This window comes from Podarcis gaigeae (assembly GCF_964106915.1).
Source record: "Podarcis gaigeae genome assembly, chromosome: 2".
Taxonomy (NCBI): Eukaryota; Metazoa; Chordata; class Lepidosauria; order Squamata; family Lacertidae; genus Podarcis; species Podarcis gaigeae.
The window spans coordinates 19,471,506-19,498,540 of NC_139679.1; the positions used below are offsets into that span (position 1 = coordinate 19,471,506).

Here is a 27,035-nt window from a genome sequence, read left to right on the forward strand (position 1 = left end):
CAGATCATACCCTTTTAAATCTTCACCAAAACCTGCACCCCACAAGCACTATGATCACATATTCTCCAACATTTCCCTGATGAAAATAGAGACGTCATCATATTACATAATGATGATGATGATGATGATGATGATGATGATGATTTTACTTTTCATACCCCACCCATCTGACTGGGTTGCCCCAACCACTCTGGGCAATTTCCAACATATATAAAAACACAATACAAACCATTAAACATAAAAAACCCTTCTCTATACAGGACTGCCTTCAGATGGCTCCAGGATCAGATAACTCCATACCCTCCAACATTTCTTTGATGCAAATTGGGACGTCCTAAGGAAAAGCAGGACATTCCAGGATCAAATCAGAAACTGGGACAGCTTCTGAAAATATGGGACTTTCTGTGGAAAATAGGGACATTTGGAGGGTCTGTGATCGGAGAGTGTTTGGTGAGATTCTTGCCCTGAATTGGAAGCTACAGCTCTCAAAAAGCAAAGTCCAGCTCTCCCCCTTCTCCTGGCTTTCGACGGTATTGCTTATATTTTTTTCTATCAATCTGGAGGTGGGCTGTCTATCTTAGATTACATGGAAGGGATTACCCCCCCAGATAACCTTGGAGGGGCATCACCTGGGAGGAACTGTGCTTTGGTATGAATACACCTTCCTCTATTTGGGATTTGGACAAACCGCTCGAACAGCCCTAGTACAAAAGTAAAGGTAAAGGATCCCTGGATGGTTAAGTCCAGTCAAAGGTGATTATGGGGTGCAGGGCAAGGGAGCCGGCATTTGTCCACAGACAGCTTTTTGGGTCATGTGGCCAGCATGACTAAACCGCTTCTGGTGCAACGGAACCCGTGACGGAAACCAGAGCACATGGAAACGCCGTTTACCTTCCCACTGCAGCAGTAGCTATTTATCTACTTTTACTGGTGTGCTTTCAAACTGCTAGGTTGGCAGAAGCTGGGGCAGAACAGCAGGAGCTCACCACCGTCGTGGGGATTCCAACCAGCAATCTTCCGATCAGCAAGCCCAAGAGGCTCAATGGTTTAGACCACAGCGCCACCTGCTTCCCACTAGTAAAGACCTGACAATAAGTCAATTGAATAGTTTCACAATATGTTGCCCTATGGCTTTCGAAAAATGTTACTAGTTTGATTCAAAGGAATGTTTGCTTTTCTCCCCTCATGATTTCTGAAATATCCTGAGCTATCTGTTTCGAGTTTCTGCAAAATGCCCATGGTGTCACCAGCGAAGGATGACCGGCTCACACATGACAATGGAATGTGGTACTTGCAGGTTTTAACAGTGTGCAGTTCTGTGCAAAATGAAGATGCATTGCTCTAGACATCTGGTAGACGTCTGCCAGAGAGCCGGGGTCACTCACAGCTTTCTCGAGCATGTCCGCAAGCATTCAGATACTCATGTTTCCTTTTTGCACTTTATGTATCCCTTATAGGAAGCAGCAGGGTAAACATGACTATAAAAGTGTGAATCAGCCCATGGAGAACCGGAGCTGGTGGGAATACAGAACTGTGATTGTTTCTTTCTCACCCCCCATGCAAACAATGCTCTGACATTTCCATTAGACTGCTGTGTGTTTGTGAAGCCAGAAGCATTAAATTTTTCACATTTGACAATTCAGTGTGCAGCGTGTGGTATTTTTTCTCCCTTGAGCAAATCAACGCAGGCTAATTTTTCTTTTATTTTTTTGAAAACACGAACGAGCCCTTTATCTCTATTCCTCAAATGCCACACTTGCTCCAGTAATTCATGACACCTGTGTGTTCTGCAGTCCTGGTCGCTTCAGTCCCAAGGAACGCTGTGTTCCAAACTGGGTGTCCGCTCCTCGTTTTATTTGTTGCTGGCTCTTTTTTTGTACAGTGATAAATGCTTGGTAGGAGTCAGAGTCCATCAACCTCTGTGTCTGCCACCATCAATCACTGACCTGACTTGGTGTAGCAGTTCTTACCCTTTGCCTCAGAGCTCTTAAAAGAACGTAAAGTCCTGACCAGTGTGGGATTTGGTCAGACTAAATAAGGCTTGTCACTCAAACTGGAGATATGACTCTCCACCACCACTAGAGGGGTTCTGTTTCATCCAGGGTCTGGTGAATTCACACACAACATTACTCCCTTCAATTGCTCAGCCCAGGATTTCTTAAGCAGCCTGCCAGTCTCCTTTAGATTGTTTCTAGCTTCTCTCAAGGTAGTATTTATTTGTTTAAAGTCTTTATATTACATTTTCAGTCACAAAGGGAACTCAAAGCAGTTTACATAAATCAGTCAAAACACTGGGCTGCATCTAATGCTGTGGAAGTGGAACTCTGATCCTCCAATGGGACTTCCTTTATTCTCATCTTACACCCCCCAAAAATCTACTCTGGAGGTTCCACCAACCTATTGGGGGCCCTTCCAACTCTACAGTTCTATGACTCTATGAGTAGTCCAAACTAATTGTTGAGTAGTCCAAACTAATTAGTTGAACTAATTTATCATATTGTTCCATTCCAGGAAAACTCCCAATCAAGTGACATTGAGAATGTCTCTAGAAACTAGGGACTCAGCTAGATTGGTAAAGAAAAAGAGATTTATATGCGATATAACACTGTGACACCAGATGGCTCTGTGGAGTCCCGGATTTCCCTACCGGATTTCCCTGTACAACTTTACAACGCGTTTAACGGAATTGCTTCTTTGACTTGTCTAGATCCAGCCTAGCTGTCACCCAACATGCAGCAGTGATTCCTTGAACTATGGGTCTTTACAGAGCTTTATTTCATCCGGAGCTCACGGAAGCTTAGATCCGGCACCTCTCAAGTGGGCCGTTCTAAGAGAATAAGGGATAAGTTCATGGTGAGCTCCAGCACCTCTTTTTCTAGAAAAACAGCCCTGGATCTTTATCACATAAAATAGTCTAGATCAGCGTTCCCCAAGCCATGTGTCCTCCACATGCATAGAGGTATAATGTGCTGGCAGAGGCTGATGGGATTTGTACTTCAAAATATCTGTACAACACCAGGTTGGTGAAGGTTGTAGACTTTGTAGTTTACAGTTCAAAGGGATAAATGGTCATTAAGAAATCTGAGAATAGAGGATGCCAAGAAACAGGGAATTATGTTCACATGTGGTGGGGGTGTAAATATGTACAATTTTTTTGGCAAAGTGTATTTAAGGAGATCCAGTAGTGATGTATGCAAGTGAGAGCTGGACCATAAAGAAGGCTGATTGCCGAAGAATTGATGTTTTTGAATTATGGTGCTGGAGGAGACTCTTGAGAGTCCCATGGACTGCAAGAAGATCAAACCTCTCCATTCTTAAGGAAATCAGCTCTGAGTGCTCACTGGAAGGACAGATCCTGAAGCTGAGGCTCCAATACTTTAGCCACCTCATGAGAAGAAAAGACTCCCTAGAAAAGACCCTGATGTTGGGAAAGATGGAGGGCACAAGGAGAAGGGGACAACAGAGGACAAGATGGTTGGACAGTGTTCTTGAAGCTACCAGCATGAGTTTGATCAAACTGCCGAAGGCAGTGGAAGACAGGAGTGCCTGGTGTGCCCTGGTCCATGGGGTCACGAAGAGTCGGACATGACTAAATGACTAAACAACAACAACAACAATTTAAGGAGATAACAGAAATCACTGGGTTAAAGGTTACCGAAAGTCCAGAGGTAGCATTATTATCAATTTACAACGGGATGGAAGGTTTGCAGGCTATGAAGAACCTGCTCACAAATTTATTGACAGCTGCATGAATTATTATAGCTAGGAGTGGAAGGGGCAAGCAGAATATAAAATGGAAGAATGGTATAAAGAGGTGTGGGATATAGCTATTAATGATAAGTTAACATGTGCCATTAAGGTAAGATGGGGAATATGCAGTAGAAATGATTTTGAGGAGATATCGAAGGCGTTTGTAGAATGTGTACTGTTAAAACAAAAGTGGTCAAACCATCACAAGAGTTGTTGAAATTTTGGGAGGTTGGATAGTTATAATGGAATGGTCTCGGTGGTGGGGTGCACATTTTTATTCTTATTTATCTATGATTATTACTTTTTCAAAATAACATAACATAAAACATAACATAACATAACAGGAAAAAAAGAAAAATCTGAGAGGGTGTAATCTTTCGGGGGCACAAACCGGTTAATTTTGTAAATGGTCAGCACACTTCACCAAATTACAGTGGTACCTCGGGATGCGAACGGGATCCGTTCCGGAGCCCCCTTCACATCTTGAATAGAATGTAAGACGCAACAGTGCATCTGCGCGTGCGTGGGTTGCATTTTGCTGCTTTCGCGCATGTGTGTGACGTCATTTTGATCGTCTGCGCATGCGTGAGCGGCAAAACCCGGAAGTAACATGCTCCGTTACTTCCGGGTTGCCGCAGAGTGCAACCCAAAAGCGCTTAACCTGAAGCACATTCAACCCGAGGTATGACTGTATATTCTTGCCAAAGGATAAATTACCTCGACATACACATTTGCACCTTCCTTGATAGGGCAGCTAAATTTTATACAGAACTTCTGTATCCAAAAATGGGTGTGGGGTGGGGTATGGTTAAACAAATTGATTGTTTTCCATTAAGTTGGCCTATTTGTATTAGGTATGTCACTCAAACGTGTCTAACTTCAACAGTGGACAGAAGAATGGAACATGAATAGGAGGCCTGCCAAGCAAATCATTATGTGGCTGTTGTTTAAGGAGTTTGTGAGTCAATGAAGGAAAAAAAAGTGTTCAAAAAGAGATTATTTACTATCGCTTACAAAAAAAGATAACATGTGCAGCTTTAATGGGAATGTGCTTTTGTGGGGGACCCTTTAAGCTAATCCCCGCCTGTCAATCAGAGGTATCTGCATAGTGATTTCCACCCCTCTTTGATTCTAAAATATTGCACAAATATTGCACATTTTGCTAGGCCTCCATCCATGGCAGCAAAGTCATGTGTAATCGAAAGTTCCTCTGGGAAATCAGATTTCTAGACGGAACACAGCAAAAAAATGCATGAAGATAAACAGAGACAGAGCAAATGTGAGACTATTATCTAATATGAGAACAATACTACCTTTATAACCAAGAATGTGTGGTTAATATCTTGTTGCATAAAGTGATGGTCCCTGTTGCCTTGAAAGGGGCAGCAGTACAGCCAGTCTTAAATAAATTGACTCTGGGTCTTTTGGGTTGGACTACCTACACAAAGGATGCGGATGGCACTGTGGGTTAAACCACAGAGCCTAGGGCTTGCCGATCAGAAGGTCAGCAGTTTGAATCCCCGCAATGGGGTGAGCTTCTGTTGCTCGGTCCCTGCTTCTGCCCACCTAGCAGTTCAAAAGCACGTCAAAGTGCAAGTAGATAAATAGGTACCGCTCCAGCGGGAAGGTAAATGGCCTTTCCGTGGGCTGCTCTGGTTCACCAGAAGTGGCTTAGTCATGCTGGCCACATGACCTGGAAGCTGTCTGTGGACAAATGTCGGCTCCCTCAACCAATAAAGTGAGATGAGCACCGCAACCCCAGAGTCAGTTACGACTGGACCTAATGGGCAGGGGTCTCTTTACCTTTACCTACACAAATACCTGCTGTGGAGTGGCCTCATAGAACTGTAGAGTTGGAAGGGACCCCAAGCCTAAGGGTCATCTGGTCCAACCCCCTGAAATGGGAATGAAACCATTATTATTATTATTATTATTATTATTATTATTATTATTATTATTAAAAACCTCTCCTTTTGAGATCTGAGCTAACATGTGATGAGTTGTAATTTCTAGCGCTTTTCTTACCTCCATTCCCTTGGGTCATTAGCATGCTATATCAATGATATCTACAAGGAGCAATAATTGGCCTACCAGATATTGGCAAACCCTAAAACATGCTAGTGGTTTGAACACCAGGTTTTAGATGCCTGCCCCCTTGATCCACTTTGGATTAGACTGCAAATTCTCTTAATTCTGGCTTGATTTTAAATATATCTGTAAGTGTCCTAATCCCTGTTGCAATCTCATTGGGAATCTTCTACATTAGTGAAACCCCCTAACTTGTACAATTTGGTGGAGGGAAACCTCTGTTGGAATTCTGCCTCGGTCAGAGGTATGTGCCTATCTGTCCAGGCACCGGCTGAATTCCTTTGACCTCCCTCCGGCGACTCCCGGCAGGAAAAACACACGAGGTCCGTTCCGGCGATTTTCCTCAGGCTGTGAGAAAAACACACCAACTGCTTCTCCTCCTCCCTGCATATCGCCAGGGAGGGGGACCATCTGTTGATGCAGAAATTTCATTTCCGTCAGGTGCGCTTGAACATTTCCATCAGGCTCAAGTCTCAGGTTGGTCAGCTTCTCAAAATACAGCAATGCTGAAGAACCTGCATCTCTCTGATGTGTCCTTCTCAGCGTGTCCCAAACATCTTTCGCGTGCTCTAAATGCTGTATATGAATAAGCTGCGAGTCTGACACGCACAGAATTATAGCCTTCTGGCCTTCACATCCTGTGACTCCCAAGCACGCGTTGGTGCTGCAGGGATGGGGTTCTCAATCACCCCAAACAGTCTCTGATTCTGCAGCAAGGCCTTCATCTTAATAGACCAAGATGCATAATTGTCACTGGTCAGGAGGGGTGGAGAAGGCAGGCCTCCCCCCTTCTTGGCATCCATTTTGAGTCCTTGCATTAACTCTCAAACACAAGCCTCTAAAATCCAATAGCTGGCTTGTTTACACTCTTGTGCACCTGGCAGCTATAACACTGGCTGCTTGGAAAGTCCCTTCCAACAGTTTGTTTGGGCCTAAGTCCTAACAAACTTGTTTTTGCCTCTCTGAGGCACAGCCTGACTGTACAGCCCTTATCGTGTAACTGGCCTGCATTGCTAAGCAACAGCATTCCTTTCCTTGGACAGGAAAAACCACAAGAATGTCTGGAATGTAGACCTCTTCTCTCTCGGAGCTGTTTTCCCAAAACGCTGCTCCCTTGAAGCAGAGAATGAATCAATCTGCATTCACACTTTTAAGCCCGAAAATCTCATACCTGGGCTCCGTAGCTTGGCTTTCAGCTTCTTCTGGTGAGCTTCTGGCTGCAGAGAATCAGCCTCCATTTCAGGCTTCCATGGAGAGAGATGAAAACAGCAGCTCTGCCACTATATCTGCAGACTTCCATGGATCGTAGAAACCAGCAGCTCTGCTACCACTGTTGGAATTCTGCCTCGGTCAGAGGTATGTGCCTATCTGTCCAGGCACCGGCTGAATTCCTTTGACCTCCCTCCGGCGACTCCCGGCAGGAAAAACACACGAGGTCCGTTCCGGCGATTTTCCTCAGGCTGTGAGAAAAACACACCAACTGCTTCTCCTCCTCCCTGCATATCCCCAGGGAGGGGAATCAGACACAGACAGAAATGTAACTACATGTCTTTATTCCTGTCTTTAGCAGCATACAGTAAAAGATGTCTGCTCTCTTCAACAAACAGAGAGAAACTCCTAACTCCACCCATGTACATCCTGTACAGGTCATATGACACACACACTGAGCTAACATCCGGTGCTCAGTACAGAATGGACTGCCCCTTTGTTCCCATGGCAACAGTCTCAGACTTCCTGTTTGGCTTTCCAGCCACAAGCAGCTGACTGAGCTGCTAGAGCCTTTGCTTGCTGCAGCTTTGGTGCTTTATAGTAACAACCTCATGATAGTGTGGAATGGGTTATTGATAACTTGGAGAGGATATACTAAATACAATTTATCCCTTCAGTCTCCCACATGTATAGATTAAGCAGAGTATTAAAGCCGCATCCATGACAACAAAAATAGAAGTTTTGGAACTAGGCAGAGAAGCCTTTCCTGAGTAATTTCCCCTTTTTCTTAACCCTCTTAATAAAGAATACAACTTACAAAGTAAGCATAAAATATGTTTACTTATGTAACAGTCTTGCACCGGATTGCAGCAAAGATAGCAGCAAAGCTACGCAGCTAAAATACCTCTAGGTTTCAAAAGGCATAAAGGTAAAGGTAAAGGGTCCCCTGCCTATTAGGTCCAGTCATGGCTGACTCTGGGGTTGTGGCGCTCATCTCGCTTTATTGGCCGAGGGAGCCGGCGTACAGCTTCCGGGTCATGTGGCCAGCATCACTAAGTCGCTTCTGGCAAACCAGAGCAGAGCACAGAAACGTCGTTCACCTTCCCGCTGGAGCGGTACCTAATTATCTACTTGCACTTTGACATGGTTTCGAACTGCTAGGTTGGCAGGAGCAGGGACCGAGCAACGGGAGCTCACCCCGTTGCGGGGATTTGAACCGCAGACCTTCTGATCAGCAAGTCCTAGGCTCTGTGGTTTAACCCACAGCAGCACCCGTGTCCCTTTCAAAAGGCATAGTTGATTACAAAAAATGGAGTCTTTTCTCAGGGCCGGCACAGGCAGACATCCATCTGCATCTAAGACATGGTGAAGAAGAAAGCTGAGCGAGAGAAAGGCTGCAGCAATTTATTGCATTCCCTTCAGCATGTCTCTAATGAAAATAGGGATGTCCTAAGGACAATTGGGACATTCTGGGATCAAATCAGAAACTGAGACGGCTTCTGTAAATCCGGGACTGCCCCTGGAATATAGGGACACTTGCAAATCTAGAAATAAAGCTCTGTGGTTGTTTGCCCCTAGACTTACTAAATGTTAGATATTTGACTGCTAATTTCCCACAGATGGAGACTGAGGTCTTCAATGTGGCGGCACATTGATGCACAATGATGCAGATAACTATGGAAATGTAGTTCTCATTGCTCCCAGTGAATGGTAGATGTTCAGGCATTTGAGACCATTTGACTCTTTCGGCCATTAAGCGTAAGTAGTATATATTTCACTAGCTGTCCCTTGATCAAATGTAAACATGATTTTAAAGACATTCCACATGGCAGGAATCTATGTGAAAAGGTGGAATTTACTGTGAAACGTGTTGAGGAGGCTTATTGTTAAGTCAAGTGTGGTCAGCATAAAATGTTCCTCTCTAGTAGGTTTTTCTCTTTTAAAGGTAACAGGTCAGGAACACAGTTGCACTTCTCCTCCTGAAAGCCTTTTATTAGTAACAGGAGATAAAAAAGTGAAATCAGTTTAATTAACCACACCACTCTGCCTGAAAATCCCAAGCAGAAATTAAAAGTGGTTCAGACTAATGATTTTGTATTTACTCCATTGGGACTTTCTTTTGCCCTGCTGGGATTAACATAAACTTTGTTATTTTAAAAAGCTTAATCAGGATTTTGTGCTACTTCTAACTAGGGTTTCTCTCTTGTTCTTGGTTCCCCCACCTTTGAAAAAACAACAACTCTCTCCTGCTGCACTTTATTGGAGACAAACGATTTTATAGCAGAGTTCAGGATTGTAATGCAGTAGCAAAATTTGTCACAAATGTAAGAATTGCTCTTATCCCACGCAGGTTGCGCTGTGGTCTAAACAACTGAGTCTCTTGGGCTTGCCGATTGGAAGGTTGGCAGTTCAAATCCCCGCGATGGGGTGAGCTCCCAACTCCTGCCACCTAGACCCTTGGAATTCTACTCAATATTGTTCCAGAGCAGAACTCTGACGTATAGTTAGCAGAATAAAAACTTAAACATGTTGCAGGATTTCCAAAAAATAGACCAGAGGAAAGTCATATTTCATCCAGCAGCGCTTTACTGCTACTGAAGGCAAATGAGCATAATGGTCACAAATCCAACACATTCAGGATTGGCACTGTCCGTAAGAAATCCATTTGCAGCAGACTTAATTAAACCTACAATAACTTATAATACGACTAAATCTTAACACTGTATACAGAACACCACAGCAGAAGGAAGAGAGATAGAAAGAGAAAAGTATTATTATTATTATTATTATTTATTGGCTGGGCTTCCCCAGCCACTCTGGGTGGCTTCCAACAAAATATTAAAATACAGTAATGCATCAAACATTAAAAGCTTCCGTAAACAGGGCTGCCTTCAGATGTCTTCTAAAAGTCTGGCAGTTGTTGTTCTCTTTGACATCTGGTGGGAGGGCGTTCCACAGGGCGGGTGCCACTACCAAGAAGGCCCTCTGCCTGATTCCCTGTAACTTGACTTCTTGCAGTGAGGGAACCCCCAGAAGGCCCTCGGCGCAGGACATCAGTGTCTGGGTAGAACGATGGGGGTGGTTTAAGCCAGTTGTACTCAGCTTCTCTGAAGGAATAACCCAAACATCATGAACCTTCTGTTTGCCTCTTTCACACAGAGTAGCTTCCAGAACCCTCTTGAATCAATTAGAACAGGAAAGATCTCTACACATCAGATCAATACTTTCTGTACTAAGAAATGTGCACTGAAGAAGGGATGTGCCTCTTGGGGTAAAAAAAGGTTCCCCACCCCTGCTATAAAGGGGGAAAGCCTTATTTTTTAAAAAATAAAAATGTGTGTCCTTTTTAAGTGGCAGGTGGTACCCCTGCTCTAAAATCCATGCAGTGGACATACCCAGCTCTTCCAACGTAAAGTCCCCCCTAGCCACCAGCCAGCAAGCAATACAACAGCCTAGTTGCATGGAGCACAATTTTATTCTCTTCTCGTTGCTAATTATTATTACTGTTGTTCAGAGATTGTGGCCACAAATCAGACCAGGATTATAGCTTGGTTGATAAAGAAAAAACAAACAGATAGAATTATGAATAAAATAATAGATCAAGAAGAAGAAATAGTAGATCCCAGAAAAATGAAAGAAATCTTTATAAATTATTATATGAAGTTATATAAAAAAGAGCATAAAGATGGAAAGAAAATAAAAGAGTATTTACAACAAAACAAATTACTGCCAATTATAGAAGAATATAGACATTTAGATTCTAACATAGAAATAGGGATGCGGGTGGCTCTGTGGTTAAAAGCCTCAGCGCCTAGGGCTTGCCGATGGAAAGGTCGGCGGTTCGAATCCCCGCGGCGGGGTGCGCTCCCGTTGCTCGGTCCCAGCGCCTGCCAACCTAGCAGTTCGAAAGCACCCCCGGGTGCAAGTAGATAAATAGGGACCGCTTACTAGCGGGAAGGTAAACGGCGTTTCCGTGTGCGGCTCTGGCTCGCCAGAGCAGCGATGTCACGCTGGCCACGTGACCCGGAAGTGTCTCTGGACAGCGCTGGCCCCTGGCCTCTTGAGTGAGATGGGCGCACAACCCTAGAGTCTGTCAAGACTGGCCCGTACGGGCAGGGGTACCTTTACCTTTACCTTTATAGAAATAGAAGAAATTGCTCAAGTAATAAGAAATATGAAAAACGGCAAATCACCAGGTCCAGATGGGATTACCATGAATTATTACAAAAAATTAGAAGAAGTTATACTTCCTATCTTGAAAAAAATAAATATGAACAATATAACAGAAGATGGAAAAAATTCAGCTTCGTGGAAGGATGCATTAATAACATTAATCCCAAAACAAGGCGCAGATCTGAAAAATACAAAAAGGTATAGACCAATTTCATTACTAAATTCAGATTATAAAATCTTTGCCAGAATACTAGCAAATGGATTGAAAAATTTCCTAACCAGAATAATAAACAGAGATTATGCTGGCTTCCTGCTGGGAAGGCAAATAAAGAATAATACAAGGACAATAATTGACTTATTAGAATACATCGAAATGAAACCTAGGAAAAAAGTAGCAATGTTACTAATCAGACCAGGTGTATGTTTCCGCAGATCTATCATATTCCGCCTTTCAACATGTTTCTCTGAAGCCTGGAAATGAGGAAAACCCAACTTAACAGTCCCAGAAGGGGAATGCATGCTAGACCACTGCTTGCAAATCCCTGCCGTCAGACACATTGTCAGCAGCTAACAATCGAGAAGCTCCCCAGCAGATTAAAACCATATTTGTCAGAAACAAGAAAACTGATGGAAAGCACTGCCAGAAGAGCATCGCATGACATACTGCTGTTTTGCCATAGGGTGAACATGCTGTCTGTAAAGTATTGTGCTTACAGGAAACAAAGACAAACAGGTGGGTATGACAAACAGACAGGAATTTGAGGAAAGAACAAGACAATGGTGCTCAGCTTCATAAGAAATGATCCCAGCACGGACAGTTTCCACATTCTTCTCAAATCTTCTGCAAGCTTTGTTGTAAACAAAAGTTTGACAAAGAAATCTGAAAGGTTACTGGGATTTTGCAAGGCTGTAATGAAGAAACTGGACCTGGAATTGAATCTAAGGTGGGGAGTAGAACAACAACAACAACAACAACAACAACAACAACAACAACAACAACAACAACATATTATTATTATTACCCCGCCCATCTGGCTGGGTTTCCTCAGCCACCTTGGGAGGCTCCCAATTGAATATTAAAAGCACAATACAGCATTAAACATTAAAAACAACCCTAAACAGGAAGTTTTGTACTGAGTGAGACCATTTCTCTATCTAACTCAGTGTTGTCCCAGATGAGAGGCAGAGGATGTCCAAGGATTGAAACTGGGACCATCTGCATGGAAGGAAATGTTCTATCACTGAGCTACAGCTTTCCCCTAGATTAAGATGGCGCAACAGTAAGATTACTGGGTAACACACACACACACACAAACACACACACAGCAGAAGCTTTCTTATTAGGAATTGTAGGTACCAACGTCTCAAAAGAGCAGAAAAGACTTTTTATGTATGCAAAAATAGCAGCACAGATGCTACTAGCCCAGAGACGGTCTGAACCGGTTCCAACCGGTCTGAACCAGTTCCAACCTTTCTAGACTGGTTCTAACCAGCTTGGGCCGCTTCAAACTGAATTCAACCAGTCTGAACCAGTTCCAACCGGTCTGAACCAGTTCCAAACAGTCTAGACTGGTTCCAACCAGCTTGGAACGGTTCAAACCGGCTTCAACCGGCTTCAACCAGTCTGGACAGGTTCCAACAAGCTTGGACCAGTTCCAACCGGTCTAGACCAGTTCCAACCAGCTTGGACCGATTCAAACCTGTTTCAACCAGTTCCAACGGGTCTGAACCTGTTCCAACCGGTTGAATCCAGTTCCAACCAGTCTAGACTGGTTCCAAACAGCTTGGACCAATTTAAGCCAGCTTCAACTGGTTCCAACCGGTTAGAACCGGTTCCAACCAGTCTGAAACAGTTCCAACCGGTCTAGACTGGTTCCAGCCCTCTTGGACCGGTTCCAACCAGTCTGAACCGGTTCCAACTGGTCTGAAACAGTTCCAACTGGTCTAAACTAGTTCCATGCCTCTTGGACCAGTCAAAACCGGTCTGAACCAGTCCAAACCGGTCTGAACCAGTTCCAACCGGTCTGAACCGGTTCTAACTGGATTCAACCGGTTCCAACCGGTCTAGTCTAAACTGGTTGGAGCTGGTTCACACCGGTGGAAACCGGTTGAATCCAGTAAGAACTGGATTCAACCGGTGGAAACCGGTCTGAACCTGTTTCAACCAGCTTTGACTGGTTCCAACCGGTCTGAACCGGTTCTAACTGGATTCAACCGGTTCCAACCGGTCTGAACCAGTTTCAACCAGCTTGGACTGGTTCCAACTGGTCTAGACCGGTTCAAACTAGATTCAACCGGTTCCAACCGGTCTGAACTGGTTTCAACCAGCTTGGACCGGTTCAAACTAGATTCAACCAGTTCCAACCGGTCTGAACCGGTTTCAGTCAGTTTGGACCGGTTCCAACTGGTTTGAACCGGTTCTAACTGGCTTCAACCGGTTCCAACCAGTCTGAACTGGTTCCAACCGGTCTGAACCAGTTCCAACCGGTCTTGACCGGTTCCAAACAGCTTGGACCACTTTAAACCAGCTTCAACCGGTTCCAACTGGTTTGAACCCGTTCCAACCGGTCTGAAACAGTTCCAACCGGTTTAGACTGGTTCCAGCCTTCTTGGACTGGTCTGAACCTGTTTCAATCAGCTTGGACCGGTTCCAACCGGTCTAGACCGGTTCCAAACAGCTTGGACCACTTTAAACCAGCTTCAACTGGTTCCAACCAGTCTGAAATGGTCCCAACTGGTTTGAACCTGTTCCAACCAGTCTAGACCGGTTCCAAACAGCTTGGACCACTTTAAACCGGCTTCAACCGGTTCCAACTGGTTTGAACCCTTTCCAACCGGTCTGAAACAGTTCCAACCGGTTTAGACTGGTTCCAGCCTTCTTGGACTGGTCTGAACCGGTTTCAACCAGCTTGGACCGGTTCCAACCGGTCTGAACCGGTTCAGAATAGTTGAAATCGGTCCAAGCTGACTGAAACCTGTTCAGACCGGTTGGAACCGGTTGAATCTAGTTTGAACTGCCCTAGACCGGTTGGAACCGTTCCAAGCTGGTTGGAACCGGTTCAGACTGGTTGGAACCGGTCTAAGCTGGTTGGAACCGGTTCAGGCTGCTTGGAACCGGTTGAATCCAGTTTGAACTGGTTTAGACTAGTTGGAACCGGTCCAAGCTGAGTGAAACCAGTTCAAACCGGTCCAAGAAGGCTAGAACCAGTCTAAACTGGTTGGAACTGTTTCAGACTGGTTGGAACCGGTTCAGACCGGTTGGAACTGGTTGAAGCCGGTTTAAAGTGGTCCAAGCTGTTTGGAACCGGTCTAGACTGGTTGGAATTGGTTCAAACCGGTTGGCACCATTTCAGACTGGTTGGAACCAGTTGAAGCTGGTTTAAAGTGGTCCAAGCTGTTTGGAACCGGTCTAGACCGGTTGGAACCGGTCCAAGCTGATTGAAACAGGTTCAGACCGGTTGGAACTGATTGAATCCAGTTAGAACTGGTTCAAACCAGTTGGAACCGGTCCAAGCTGAATGAAACCGGTTCAGACCAGTTGGAACCGGTTGAATCCAGTTTGAACCAGTCTAAACCGGTTGGAGCTGGTTCAGACCGGTGGCAACTGGTTGTATCCAGTTAGAACTGGATTCAACCGGTTCCAACTGGTCTGAACCGGTTCCAACCGGTCTGAAACAGTTCCATCCGGTCTAGACCGGTTACAGCCCTCTTGGACCGGTTCCAACCGGTTGAATCTAGTTAGAACCGGTTCAGAACGGTTGGAACTGGTCAAAGCTGATTGAAACGGGTTCAGACCAGTTGGAACCGGTTGAATGCAGTTAGAACCGGTTCAGACCGGTTGGAACCGGTCCAAGCTGGTTGAAACCAGTTCAGGCCGGTTGGAACTGGTTGAATCCAGTTTGAACCAGTCTAAACTGGTTGGAGCTGGTTCAGACCGGTGGGAATCGGTTGAATCCAGTTAGAACTGGATTCAACCGGTTCCAACCGGTCTGAACCGGTTTCAACCAGCTTGGACCGGTTCCAACCGGTTTGAACCGGTTCTAACTGGATTCAACCGGTTTCAACCGGTCTGAACCGGTTTCAACCAGCTTGGACCGGTTCCTACCGGTCTGAACCGGTTCCAACTGGTCTTGACCGGTTCCAAACAGCTTGGACCATTTTAAATCGGCTTCAACCGGTTCCAACCGGTCTGAACCAGTTTCAACCAGCTTGGACCGGTTCCAATCAGTTCTAACTGGCTTCAACCGGTTCCAACCGGTCTGAACAGGTTCCAACCAGTCTTGACCGGTTCCAAACAGCTTGGACTTTAAACCGGCTTCAACCGGTTCCAGTTGCATAACGTCAGATTTTTTGTGAAATTCTGGTTAAGGATTTTTTTCAAAAAAATATTTCCCACAGCTTAAGGCGTCCAGACCTTATTTCTTAGTCTAGGATAAAAACCCTTCTGTTTTCACCACCAAACCTTTCAGGGGAGCATTTGCAACAGTTTGGCACCATTTTTGAGTGAATTGCAGAATGTCAAATTTTTGGGATTTTTTTTCAAAAAAAGATTTTCCACAGCTTAAGGCGTCGAGGCCTGATTTCTAAGCCTAGGATAAAAAGCCTTCTGTTTTCACCACCAAACCAAAGAAGACAGAGTCCCTAGCAGAGAGGACTGGCAAACTCAGCTGATGGCAAAACTGACTGGAAAACTCAGGAACCAAGAAGGCAAAAACTTCAAGAAAGAATGGGGGGGGGGAATAATTTATTTAGGAGACCACTGTAAGCAGATGAAAACATTAGCAGGATTTTAATAACACTTGTGATGTAACAATCCCTATGGACAATATGGAGAGATACAAACTTTGGCTCATGAAATAATATGCAGTTGAAAGCATAAGACCCTTGGAAGGGATGGTGGGAAGTCTGGAGATTCAGAGAAATTTCTAAATATAGATAGATTCTTTATTGTCATTACACAAGTGCAACATTGCACAAGTGCAACGAAATATGGATATGTACCGGTACTTGGTATTATTATAAGTTTATGCTTATAAAATCAAATAAAAAATATTATTAAAAAAAAGATTACTGGGTTAATAATATACTTGTATCATGCTTACAAGGGAATATGCAATAGGGATAACCCCTTTCTAAACAAACATAATGGGTACAGTATATTCTAAATCTAAATGTTTTTTTGTTGTTGTATGAGCCTCAATTTAAGGTCCAGAGATGGGTGAGGTTGCTGGGCTGGAGGTGTCTTGTTTTTGTTGCACATTCATTTAAGAGTGCCTCTTTAGGTTGCAGCAATGCAGTGACATTGGGGAAGAATTTCAGAACACCTAATAAATCGGGATGATATGTGAATGCTCTGTTATCGATCCACCGCTAATGCACTTTTATTGTGTCAATGACATGTTGTAGTATACACCTGAAAAAAGTGGGGAGGGAATAAAGTCTGGACCGGCCTTTTACCTCCATCACAAACTCAGCTTTGGTTCTGCACTCTAGTGATAATAACTCTGTATCACTCTCCAGGGCTAATGTAAAGATTGCTGGGATAATATAGGAAAGGACCTCAATATCTATTTTGTTAAATCACATCGCTCCCCCCTTTTATATTAGTGGTCTAAGAGCACCTGTCTGTAATCATAATTGGTGCTGCTTTTAGTTTCTGCCCTTGAATTTAAAAGGTTGGAGAGTGTGAAAAATTTCCACGTTCCTTTTCAAAGAAAGAAAATGTGCTTCCAGATGGGGACTTAATATTGCAAACATTGAGATACCAAGAACTGGTAATTGGCAAGAAGTTGTGTTTGTGTTTTTTAACTTACTGGGAGGGGTAAATCCATATTAAAAGGTGGAGAGGGGGAATACAGGCTAACATCATGTGGATGTTGGGGACGGACGGACTTGCATGCATGGAAAGCATGCATCTGACAATAAATATAATTTCTTTTTATATTTATTCCTGCTCTCCTGTGCCCATTCGCAAATACGCTGCTGCTTCTTTGCCTCCCTTTCTTCCTTTTTTTTAAAATAATGCTAATTAAGTCATGACTTCAGAAGAATAAAGAAAGAGGAAGGAGCAAAAGAGCACTGGCAGAATCTCTCACGTTTCTGCTGCCACCTTGGCATCCAGCGGTAAAGGAAGCTGAACAGTCTTGGCCTCTGCGTGCAATTTGCAGATGGTAACATTAAGATCTGTTTGTTCTCAAACTGCATGTCAAGCAGGTAATGTGTCTGAGAAATTCTCTTCAGTGTGGCTCAAAAGAAAGAGGGGAAAGGGGCTGTGAATTTATTCTGTCAGCTCTGTTTGTGTATGTTTTCTGGTGCTAAGCTCCTAAGGAGTGAAAGAGAATTTCAAAGAGCAATTCCTGGGTAGTGGTGCTTAGGGAACAACACTGATGTGCAGATGTTTTGCTTAGGCCTGTATACCAGCAACTCACAAGGCTAACCAGGGTAGGGGCAAGTAGCCGCGGAAGATGCAGGCAATACTTTCAATTCTGATCTTGGTTCCAGTTCAGGTGAAGCTAGATGGGATTGGGTTTACAATCCCATATTTGCATTCCACTTGAATTCTTCAAGGCTCACAGCTAGCAAGTGTAGATGTTCCTTATAGCCACACAATTCTACGATGGTGAGCACTGAAGCTTCAGTTCTGATTCCAAAAATCTGGGGAAGCATAAGTTGGCTGATAGATCCATACCGTCGAGATTTCAGGATGGCAAATCAGGACCCCACTACCACCATCCTGCTCCCCCCCCCCCATCTGCTGGCTTGCTGACACCACCTGTCCACTCCTCTGCTAACTGCCACTGTCTGGCTTCCAGAAGTACACCACTGTGGCCCTCCTTGTGCGGGTGTGGCAATGGGCAACAGAAGACTGATCGGCAGGTTCTGGGCAGCTAGAGAAGGTGCAGAACCAAAAGACTGCAGAAGCAAGAGATGTATGTCTTTTGGTCCCCGTTGACTGAAATCCCAGGACATCCCAGGATGGGATCAGGAGCCAGGGTGGTTCCTGTAATTCTGGGATGTCCCAGTTAAGACAGGACACTTGTATGGTATGTAGATCATAAAGGAAATTCGTTGGACATAATACATCGGGAATGTTTCCTATACATATTTCTCATTGGAGATGATCGTGATGATGATAAATAGCAGACTTTTAATAATAATAGAAAATTTATATGTTTAGTATCCTTTGTGACTTCTCTTCCATCTTTCTTTTGTTATTAAGCCTGTGCCATCTCTATTGTTCACATTTATGAAGTTAAAATCCTGTTTCTCAACAATGATTATTATGATTATTCCTCTATTCTTTTACTTTAAACTCATTTTTTAAAAAAGCACTGGGAACTGTAGACTTAGACCTGTCTGCGGATAGTGTTTTGTACTTTGACTAGCATACTGTTATTCTGAACGCTCCATTGTCCTGTTCAGTGTTTGCACGTACTTTCCAACCATAAAAGTAGCACATCGCTCACACTTAAATGGAAATTAATTTGAACCCGAGTCACCTTGGTGCCAGAGCAGCGTTTTCATTTGCTTGCTTACAAATATGGTATCTGCAGTTGCTAAGCTGCTGAATGAGCATCATCCAGCCATGGGCGGCTGATATACTATGATGTCACAATGAGCCTTGGCAGATAGAGATGTTACAGAGGTGCTGAGTAGTCTAAGTGAATAGTCTAGGATTAGAGAGAATAGGGGCTGTATCTCAGAAGATGAAGAAGATCCCAGATTCATTTTCTGTCATCTTCAGGTAAGGCTGACGTGGTGTCGGTCAGATCGGTCCGAAGCTCATTGGACATCCTCATTGTGTGAATCTGCAGAAGACGACTGGTCTCCCTGGATGCGGTGAGTTCTCCTTTCGGTATGTGGACTGTGGGCCGCCTCATGAGTGTTATCCTTCTCAAAGACCGTGGCCATATTCTTTGCTTCCATTATCGTGATGTCATCTTGTACGCCACTGATGAACCTTTCAAGAAGTCATTCCTCGATGTCAGCGAATCGGCAATACATCGCAATCACTGTGATGTATTCACTCACTGACTGTTGCGCTTGTTGTTCTCTGTGCGCAATGTCGTAGAGTTGGTGGTTCTTAGTTGGCTGAGGCGCAAGGCGTCTTGTCATAGCCTGTGTCAGCTCATCGAAAGTGAATGCCTCTATATCCGTGGGTGCCATCAGACCTTCTAGTAGAATAATGGTGGAACTTCCCAGCATCATCAGTAGTACATCCATGACTTTCTTTATGGTTGGCCTTTCATTGTCATTACTGACCACAAGCCACTCCTGGGACTCTTTGCGCCCGACCACCAGACACCCCAGATGCTTTCGCCACGAGTATTGCTCTGGTCCATTTTCCTGGCCGGTTACCAATACTCACTACAGCACCAACCCGGGAAAGCCATAGGTTACACAGATGCACCCAGCCACTTGCCGCTGTCGGAGAGCGACCCTGACCCTGCTCCTGCCCACCAGATCCTGCAGCTGGAAGACTTACCAGACCAGCCCTTGCAGGTGAAGGACATTTCCGCCGCAAGCGCGAAGGATAGGCTGTTGTCCCATGTCTCAGACTGGGTGGGGAGGGGGTGGCCCAGGAAGCCGGGTCCAGAAATTTCATGCAACACAGCCTGCAAGGATGAGCTGTCTACTCACCAAGGATGCCTGTTATGGGGTAGCCATGGTATAGTCCCCCGCCCCCCGTTAAGAAAAAAAGTATTAGAGGGGCTGCACGTGTCTCATCTGGGGATTGTCTGGATGAAGGCATTGGCCAGTAGCTATGTGTGGTGGCCAGGCATAGATGCGGAGATAGAGGGCTGGCTGAAACATTGTGAGCCCTGCCAGGTCTCCTGGCCAGATCCACCCAAGGCACCAGTACAGTCCTGTGTGATGGCCTGGGATTCCGATTCAGAGGACGAACCGGAGGAATCCCAGCCTGCACAGGAGTCCCCGCCTCCAGGGCCGGCTGAACTGGGGCAAGGCCTAGATGCTGAAGAGCCTGCACCTGTGGCAGAGCACCAGGAGCTGGCCCCAGGTGAAACCCTTCTGGCCCCAGAGGGGCTTGAGGACTCAGTGGCTATAGGTGAGCCTCCTCCAGGGCCCAGTAACCCTTCGGCCTCTCCTGATCTGCAGAGGCTTAGGGCAGAGAGGCGAAGGGAACTGGTTGCTCCCAGGAGGAGTGCTCGCCTTAAGGTCAGAGGAGGCGGGGCTCCTGGGGGCCGGGACCGCCCCTGGCCTTAGAAGAGGATAAAAGCCCAGTCAGCCCGGCCCCAGGTTGCAGGAGCAACGTCGTTGTTGGCTTCGGACCTTCCTGTGTTCCTGATCCCTGCTCGGCCTCCTGTTCCTGACCATCCGGTGTTCCTGTTCCCTGCTCGGCCTCCGGTTCCAGCGTTCCTGTTCCCCGCCCGGCTCTCCGCCTCGGACCTCGCCCCTCTTCGTGTGGACTCTGCTTACGCCCACGGTACCTTACCCCCGGGTCCAGCACACCTGGGAGGCCACACAGTCCCCATGGTCCCGGGTGCACGTGGTTTTCACAGGGCTTTTTCAGGGCCAACACTTCCTAATAGTGGTTGACTCTCAGTCGAAATGGCTTGAGGTGGTGCCAACCTCAACTGTGTCTGCTAGAGTGACTATAAACGCGCTCAGGAAGCTATGTGCGACACACGGCTTGCCAGACACACTGGTGAGTGATAATGGGACCGCTTTTACTTCGGCGGAACTCAAAGAATTTGTAACCAAGAATGGAATCCGCCACATTCGTTCTGCTCCTTTTCACCCGACCACTAACGGCCAAGCTGGACACATGGTCCATACTACCAAAGATGTGCTTATGCGCATAGTGCATGGAGATTGGACTCTCTGGCTAGCGGAGTTCTTATTGGCCCAACACATCACCCCAAGCACAGTGACCGTCTGGAGCCCGGCAGAGTTACTTATGGGAAGGAGGCTCACTACCCTCTTTGATCTTATGCACCCCAACTGGGCTCTTGAGCAACGGCCATCCACTGTGGTGTGGGGGGCTCCAAGAGGGTTCTCCCCTGTGTACGTCCGAAACTCCAGTTTCCTACAAGGTAGGTTTGGAGGGGGGGGGGACTGGTTTGGAAGAGACACCTCAACCAGATCAGAGCCAGGACACCTCCAAACACGGAACTCCAAGTGGAACCAGAGGACGGAGAAATGGGTACTTCAGGAGATTCTGTGCCCAGGCCAGGGTGGGAACTAGACGGGTTGTCGGTGACTGAGTTACCCCAGCAGGGTGACTTCAGGCCGGAATCCTCAGTGGCTCCATTGGCAGTGACCCCTTCGGAGCCAGCCTCGCGTACCAGAGGAACCTCCTGGGTTACCCAGTCGGGCACAGGAACCGTGACAGTCCCAGCGGGAGCAGAAAAGGCCATCACACCTTGATGACTATGTTTGTTCCTTTTGTTAGGAAGTTGGGGAAGGAGTGTTATGCATTGGGTTCAACACATTTTATGTTACAAGGCGCGTTCTAACCAATTGTATAAGCGCTGGTAGACGAATGTTCTAGTGGCAAGTAAGCGCATACACTTTCAACTGTCAACTGTCAACTGTCAACGGTCCGTTCATGTTGGGGCTTTTATTGTGTAGTCCTGTGAGTTCGGCTTTTGTGAGTGAGCCATTGTCACTGACACTGTTGAATAAACATAGTTGAGGAACTTATACTGCCTTGGGCTTCTGACTTTTTCCGAACATTTAACATTTGCCATCACCCTGGCCCGGGCCTTCGCCTTTGCTCTAGCCTGGGCATTTGCCTTTGCCTTTGCCTTTGCCTTTGCCTTTGGCATGGCTCAGGACTTTGCCTTGGCCCTGGCCCTGGCCTTCGCCTATTCCTTTGCCATTGCCCTGGCCTGAGCCTTCACCTTGGGCCGGGCCTTTGCTTTTGCATTTGCCTTCGCCCTGGCCTGGGCTTTTGCCCTAACCTTAGCCCTGGCCTGGGCCTTTCCCTTTGCCTTCGCCCTGGCCTTTCAGTTAGAGCTGAGATTGAAAGAATTCATGATGTTACTTGAACAGGGTTTAAATCATCCCTGCCAGGGTGTTTTATATGATAAACAAACTTGAAGTTAGTATGACTGCAAATCCACATTTCATTTTCACTTGGTGTGTTCTCAAGATCTCCTTGTTTCGGTTCTGTATTTTATTTTCTCTTTAGGGAGATCCCAACCAATTAAAGATAGGGTTTTACATGTCTTCTAATTACGACAGAATAGAACTGGGGAAAGCCTACAAGGGAAACAGACCAAATGAGGAACAGAATGCTATCCGTGGATGTAAAGGCTTTCGTGGAATTAGCAATGGCTGCCAGAATACCGGATTAACATTCCCATCTGAAAATGCACTTCACAATAAAACAACTAGCTGAAACTAATTGGGCACATTATATAGTGTCTGCATTGTGACAACAGGCTCCCTGAATATCTCTCTTCAAAATTTTGCTTGTGGTATTATTTCTTGCGTGCAAATTTAAGTTTGCAAATGATTCCAGTTTGAAGGCCTCTCTTCAAAAGCCTCACACTTCTTCCTGAGCCCATTGCAACAATGCATTAAGTTAATTACCTATATGTGATTGTCTGGGTCCTGAGGCAAATTAATATCTTCAGAGTATACTGTACATTTATGCAGATTGCTGGGTGTTTATCTTTTTAGCTCATTATAGGAAGCGCTTATTTTGGAATCGTATAGCACTAGGAAACCACTTGACTCTGAGATCAGTTCTTGCTGTTAACTAACAGCTTTATTTCCATTTCACTCGCTTATATCTACCCACTCAAAAAATGAATGTTTGCTGTTTTGTACTCTTAATCCAGACAGTGAAGAATTAGGCCATTAATTTTTACTGCTCCTAATGCCGGTGGTGCATGTCATGATTTTTGCCCAATTATAAGACTGAAGTTTTGTACCTCTGTTGGGCACCATTTTAAAGTTATTTTTGCTTCACATATAGAAACACCCGTTTCTGGGGTTTAGCTATCTCTTTGGTCATTCTAGCAGGACCCAAAAATAAAACCCAAAGCAACCAAAGGCTGAGCCAACACTCTGTAGGACAACATAATTTGAAAGTTGGCTGGAGGGGGCAATCTCCTGAGTGGTAGTCAAGTAAATTTTATTCAGAGTAGATAGACCCAGTGAAATTAATGGATTAAACTTAGTCATGTTCATTTATTTCAGTGGCTCAGCTCTTGGAAAAACATTATGCCAGACTCCCCCAACCAGTTACCCTTCAGATATTTTGGACTACAATTCCCATCTGCCCCGGTCATCAGGATGTCAGTTTGCATTCATTGCTACAGAAAGTATTGATCTGATGTGTAGAGAACTTTCCTATTCCAATTAATTCAAGAGGGTTCTAGAAGCTTCTCTGCTTGAAATAAACCAACAGAAGGTTCATGATGTTTGGGTTATTCCTTCAGAGAAGCTGAGGACAGCTGGCTTAAACTGGTTCTGTTATCTCTTCTTCAAGGTCATGCTGACTATAATAATAGGCCAGGAGCAGCCTCGGTTTCACTTTCACTTTCTATCTCTCTTCCTTCTGGTGTGGTGTTTTGTATATAGTGTTAAGGATTGGTCTTATTATAAGTTATTGTAGGTTTAAGTTAAGTCTGCTGCAACTGGATTTCTTATGGACAGTGCCAATCCTGAATATATTGGATTTGTGACCATTATGCTCACTTGCCTTTAGGAGCAGTAAAGCTCTGCTGGGTGAAATATTAATTGCTTCTGGTTTATTTTTGGGAATCCTGCAACGTGTTTAGGTTTTTACAATGCTAACTATACATTGGAGTTCTGCTCTAGATCAATACTGAATAGAATTCCATGACACAGGGGCCATGGTCATGGCTTATGGGAGTTGTAGTCCATCACATCCAGAGAGCATCAGGTCAAAGAACGTTGTCCTATGCCATGAAACTGAGCCCCAGGCACAAGGGGACAGGATTAGCTCCCATCTCACTAACACCCATGAGTAAACCATTCACAGTCAATGGCTGCCATAGGCAGTGATATGAGGAAAACGAAAGGACAGCAAAAACTGCCCTCATTTGATACTGCATGGTCTAGGTTGCATTGGGAGCAAGGCCCATGGTGGGGTGCAATGTGCTCAGATTTACAGAATTCGCCACCCTAAGAAGCCCCTCAAATTTATGGGACATATCTGCATCATAATAACAAACCTCCCATTCTTGTACAGTGGTGCCCTGCAAGACGAACACCTCGCAAGATGGAAAATCCGCTAGACGAAAGGGTTTTCCGTTTTGGAGGCGCTTCGCAAAACGAATTTCCCTATGGGCTTGCTTCGCAAGACGAAAATGTCTTGCGAGTTCCCGCGGGGGTTTTTTCCCCTCCCCCCCCTTTTCCTAAGCCCTAAGCCGCTTATCAGCTGATCCGCTGATAAGCCGCTTATCAGCTGATCCGCTAAAAGCCGCTAAACTGCTAATAGCGCTAATCCGCTAAGCTGTCAATGGGCTTGCTTCGCAAGACGAAAAAACCGCTATACGAAGAGCCTCACGGAACGGATTAATTTCGTCTTGCCAGGCACCACTGTATTTGTAAAAGCCAAAATGGAAGGAAAAGGAGGAAAGGCTGCCTTTTTATTATTTATAAATTGAAAATCATATTTTAAATATTTTTATTATTATTTTATCCCTTGTTCATTGCTGCCCTGGGCTCCTTTGGGAGGAATTATAAATTTAATAATAATAATAAAAATGAATGAATGTTTACCTCGGCTTTTACATTGGCAAAATGCCCCAGGCAGCTTACAAAAGAGCAACACATTCACAAGAGCAATAATCAAAAGGCTGCTGCCAGGAGTGGATTGGAGCACTAAAATCAAATTTTAGCAAAACAGTACAATCACATTCCTTCTATGCATAGATACAAGAGAAATCAAGGGCACCAGATATTGTCTTTAGAATCCGGATGGTGCAGTTACTGACTTCATTTTGGGTCAAGTTGGTGTTTTTGTTTCCATGCAATCATCCCCCCCAACCCACACCAACCATGTTCTTAGAGTAGATTAAATTTTGAGTCTGTTAACCTTGATCCTTAACTTTTCAGTAACTTTAGAGTCAAAATAAAACTTCTGAGTTATGAGCTAAACATCGCTGCAGTGCCTTCCCTACAGTGGTAGGAATTAATAGTGTCTGAAATTTCTGAGGGCATGCAATACATCTCTGGAATGGACCTTCTTTTTAAACAGCCATAAAGCTTTTGATACCTCAAGGATCATGCTATGTAATTACAGGAGTTACTTTTTATATATCAGTGGCAGATATCCTTCATTTTACTGAGTTTCTAAGGGACAATAACGGCCATTTCTGCCCCCTCATCTGCAGTGTTTGGATGCCCAATCTGTTTCTTTCTTTTGCAGCATATGGTATAAGCACATTCACCAGAGTCATTTTGATGATTTAGGATATGCATCACTTGTCTCCCATTCGTATAATGTACTTTACCCCGCCATTGCCCTTTGCTTGTGGGTTAGAGTCCCAGCTTCTGTGGAAGTGAGGGTTGAGCAAGGACATTGTTGAAGTTGAAGTCTTTTATTTGGCAATTCCACTTTGCACCCCTGTTTTCACCTTCACCCCCATGTCCGTGCCTCTCTCTTCCTCCAGCTCCGAGGGCCTTCTGGTGGTTCCCTCACTGTGTGAAGTAAAGCTACAGGGAACCAGGCAGAGAGCCTTCTCAGCAATGGCACCCTCCTTGTGGAACACCCTCCCATCAGATTCAAAAAGAACTACACAACTTTTAAAAGAAATCTGAAGGCAGCCCTGTATCCAGCTCCAAAGGCCTTTTGGCAGTTCCCTCACTGCAAGAAGTGAGGTTACAGGGAACCAGGCAGAAGGCCTTCTCAGAAGTGGTGCCTGCCTTGTGGAACTCCCTCCCACCAGATGTCAAGGAAATAAACAACTCTCTGACTTTTAGAAGACATCTGAAGGCAGACCTGTTTAGGGACGTTTTTGATGTGTGATGTTTTATCATGTTTTTAATATTCTGTTGGGAGCCACCCAGAGTGGCTGGGGAAACCCAGCCAGATGGGTCGGGTATTATTATTATTATTATTATTATTATTATTATTATTATTATTATTTCTAAGTGGGAATGTATAACTTCACAAAAGTTATCCAGTCCTCTGCAGACTTAGGTGTGGCTCTGATTGCAGTGAGTTTGGTACTCATGGTGCTACATCTCCCAGGTCCTTCTCAAGAACCTCTATGACCCTGCCTCATACTGAGCCAGACCTCTGCTTAGTATTGTCTACACTGATGACAGTGCCCAAACCCTCCAAGTGTCCCTATTTTCCATGGATGATCCTGGATTTACAGAAGCCACCCAGCTTTTCCTTAGGATGTCCGTATTTTCTACACAGAAATGTTGGATGGCATGGTAGGATGTCCCTATTTTCATTGGAGAACTGTTGGCGGGTATGGTAGGGTTGCCATATGTTCTGAATTTTCTGGACATATGGCAGCTGGAAACAGTGTCCAGGCAGAAATCACTGACTGAAATATCTGGGAAGTCTAGATTTCCTTAAGAATAACTCAAAACTTCACTTTTTGAAATATAGCAACTTTCACTTTTTGAAATATAGCAACAAATTTTCACTCTTTGAAATAGGACGTGCCTATTTTCATCAGATAACTGTTGGAGGGGACACCTCTATTTTCATCAGATAAATGTTGGTGGGTGAGGTGTCTTAATGTAGAAATGTTTCTTAGCCTTACCTGAAGATGACAGAAAATGAATCTGAGAATCTGGGATCTTCTTCATCTTCTGAGATACAGCCCCTCTTCTCTCTAATCCTAGACTACTCA

At 44.9% G+C, this 27,035-nt stretch overlaps 1 long non-coding RNA gene across 1 annotated transcript; it reads right to left on the reverse strand.

The window, feature by feature from the left end:
- Nucleotides 1-27,035, reverse strand: LOC310839304. The gene is made up of 3 exons (XR_014561411.1): nt 26,946-27,035; nt 4,835-4,976; nt 1-76 (listed from the first exon to the last, which is right to left on the reverse strand). It is a non-coding gene; the product is annotated as an uncharacterized lncRNA (long non-coding RNA).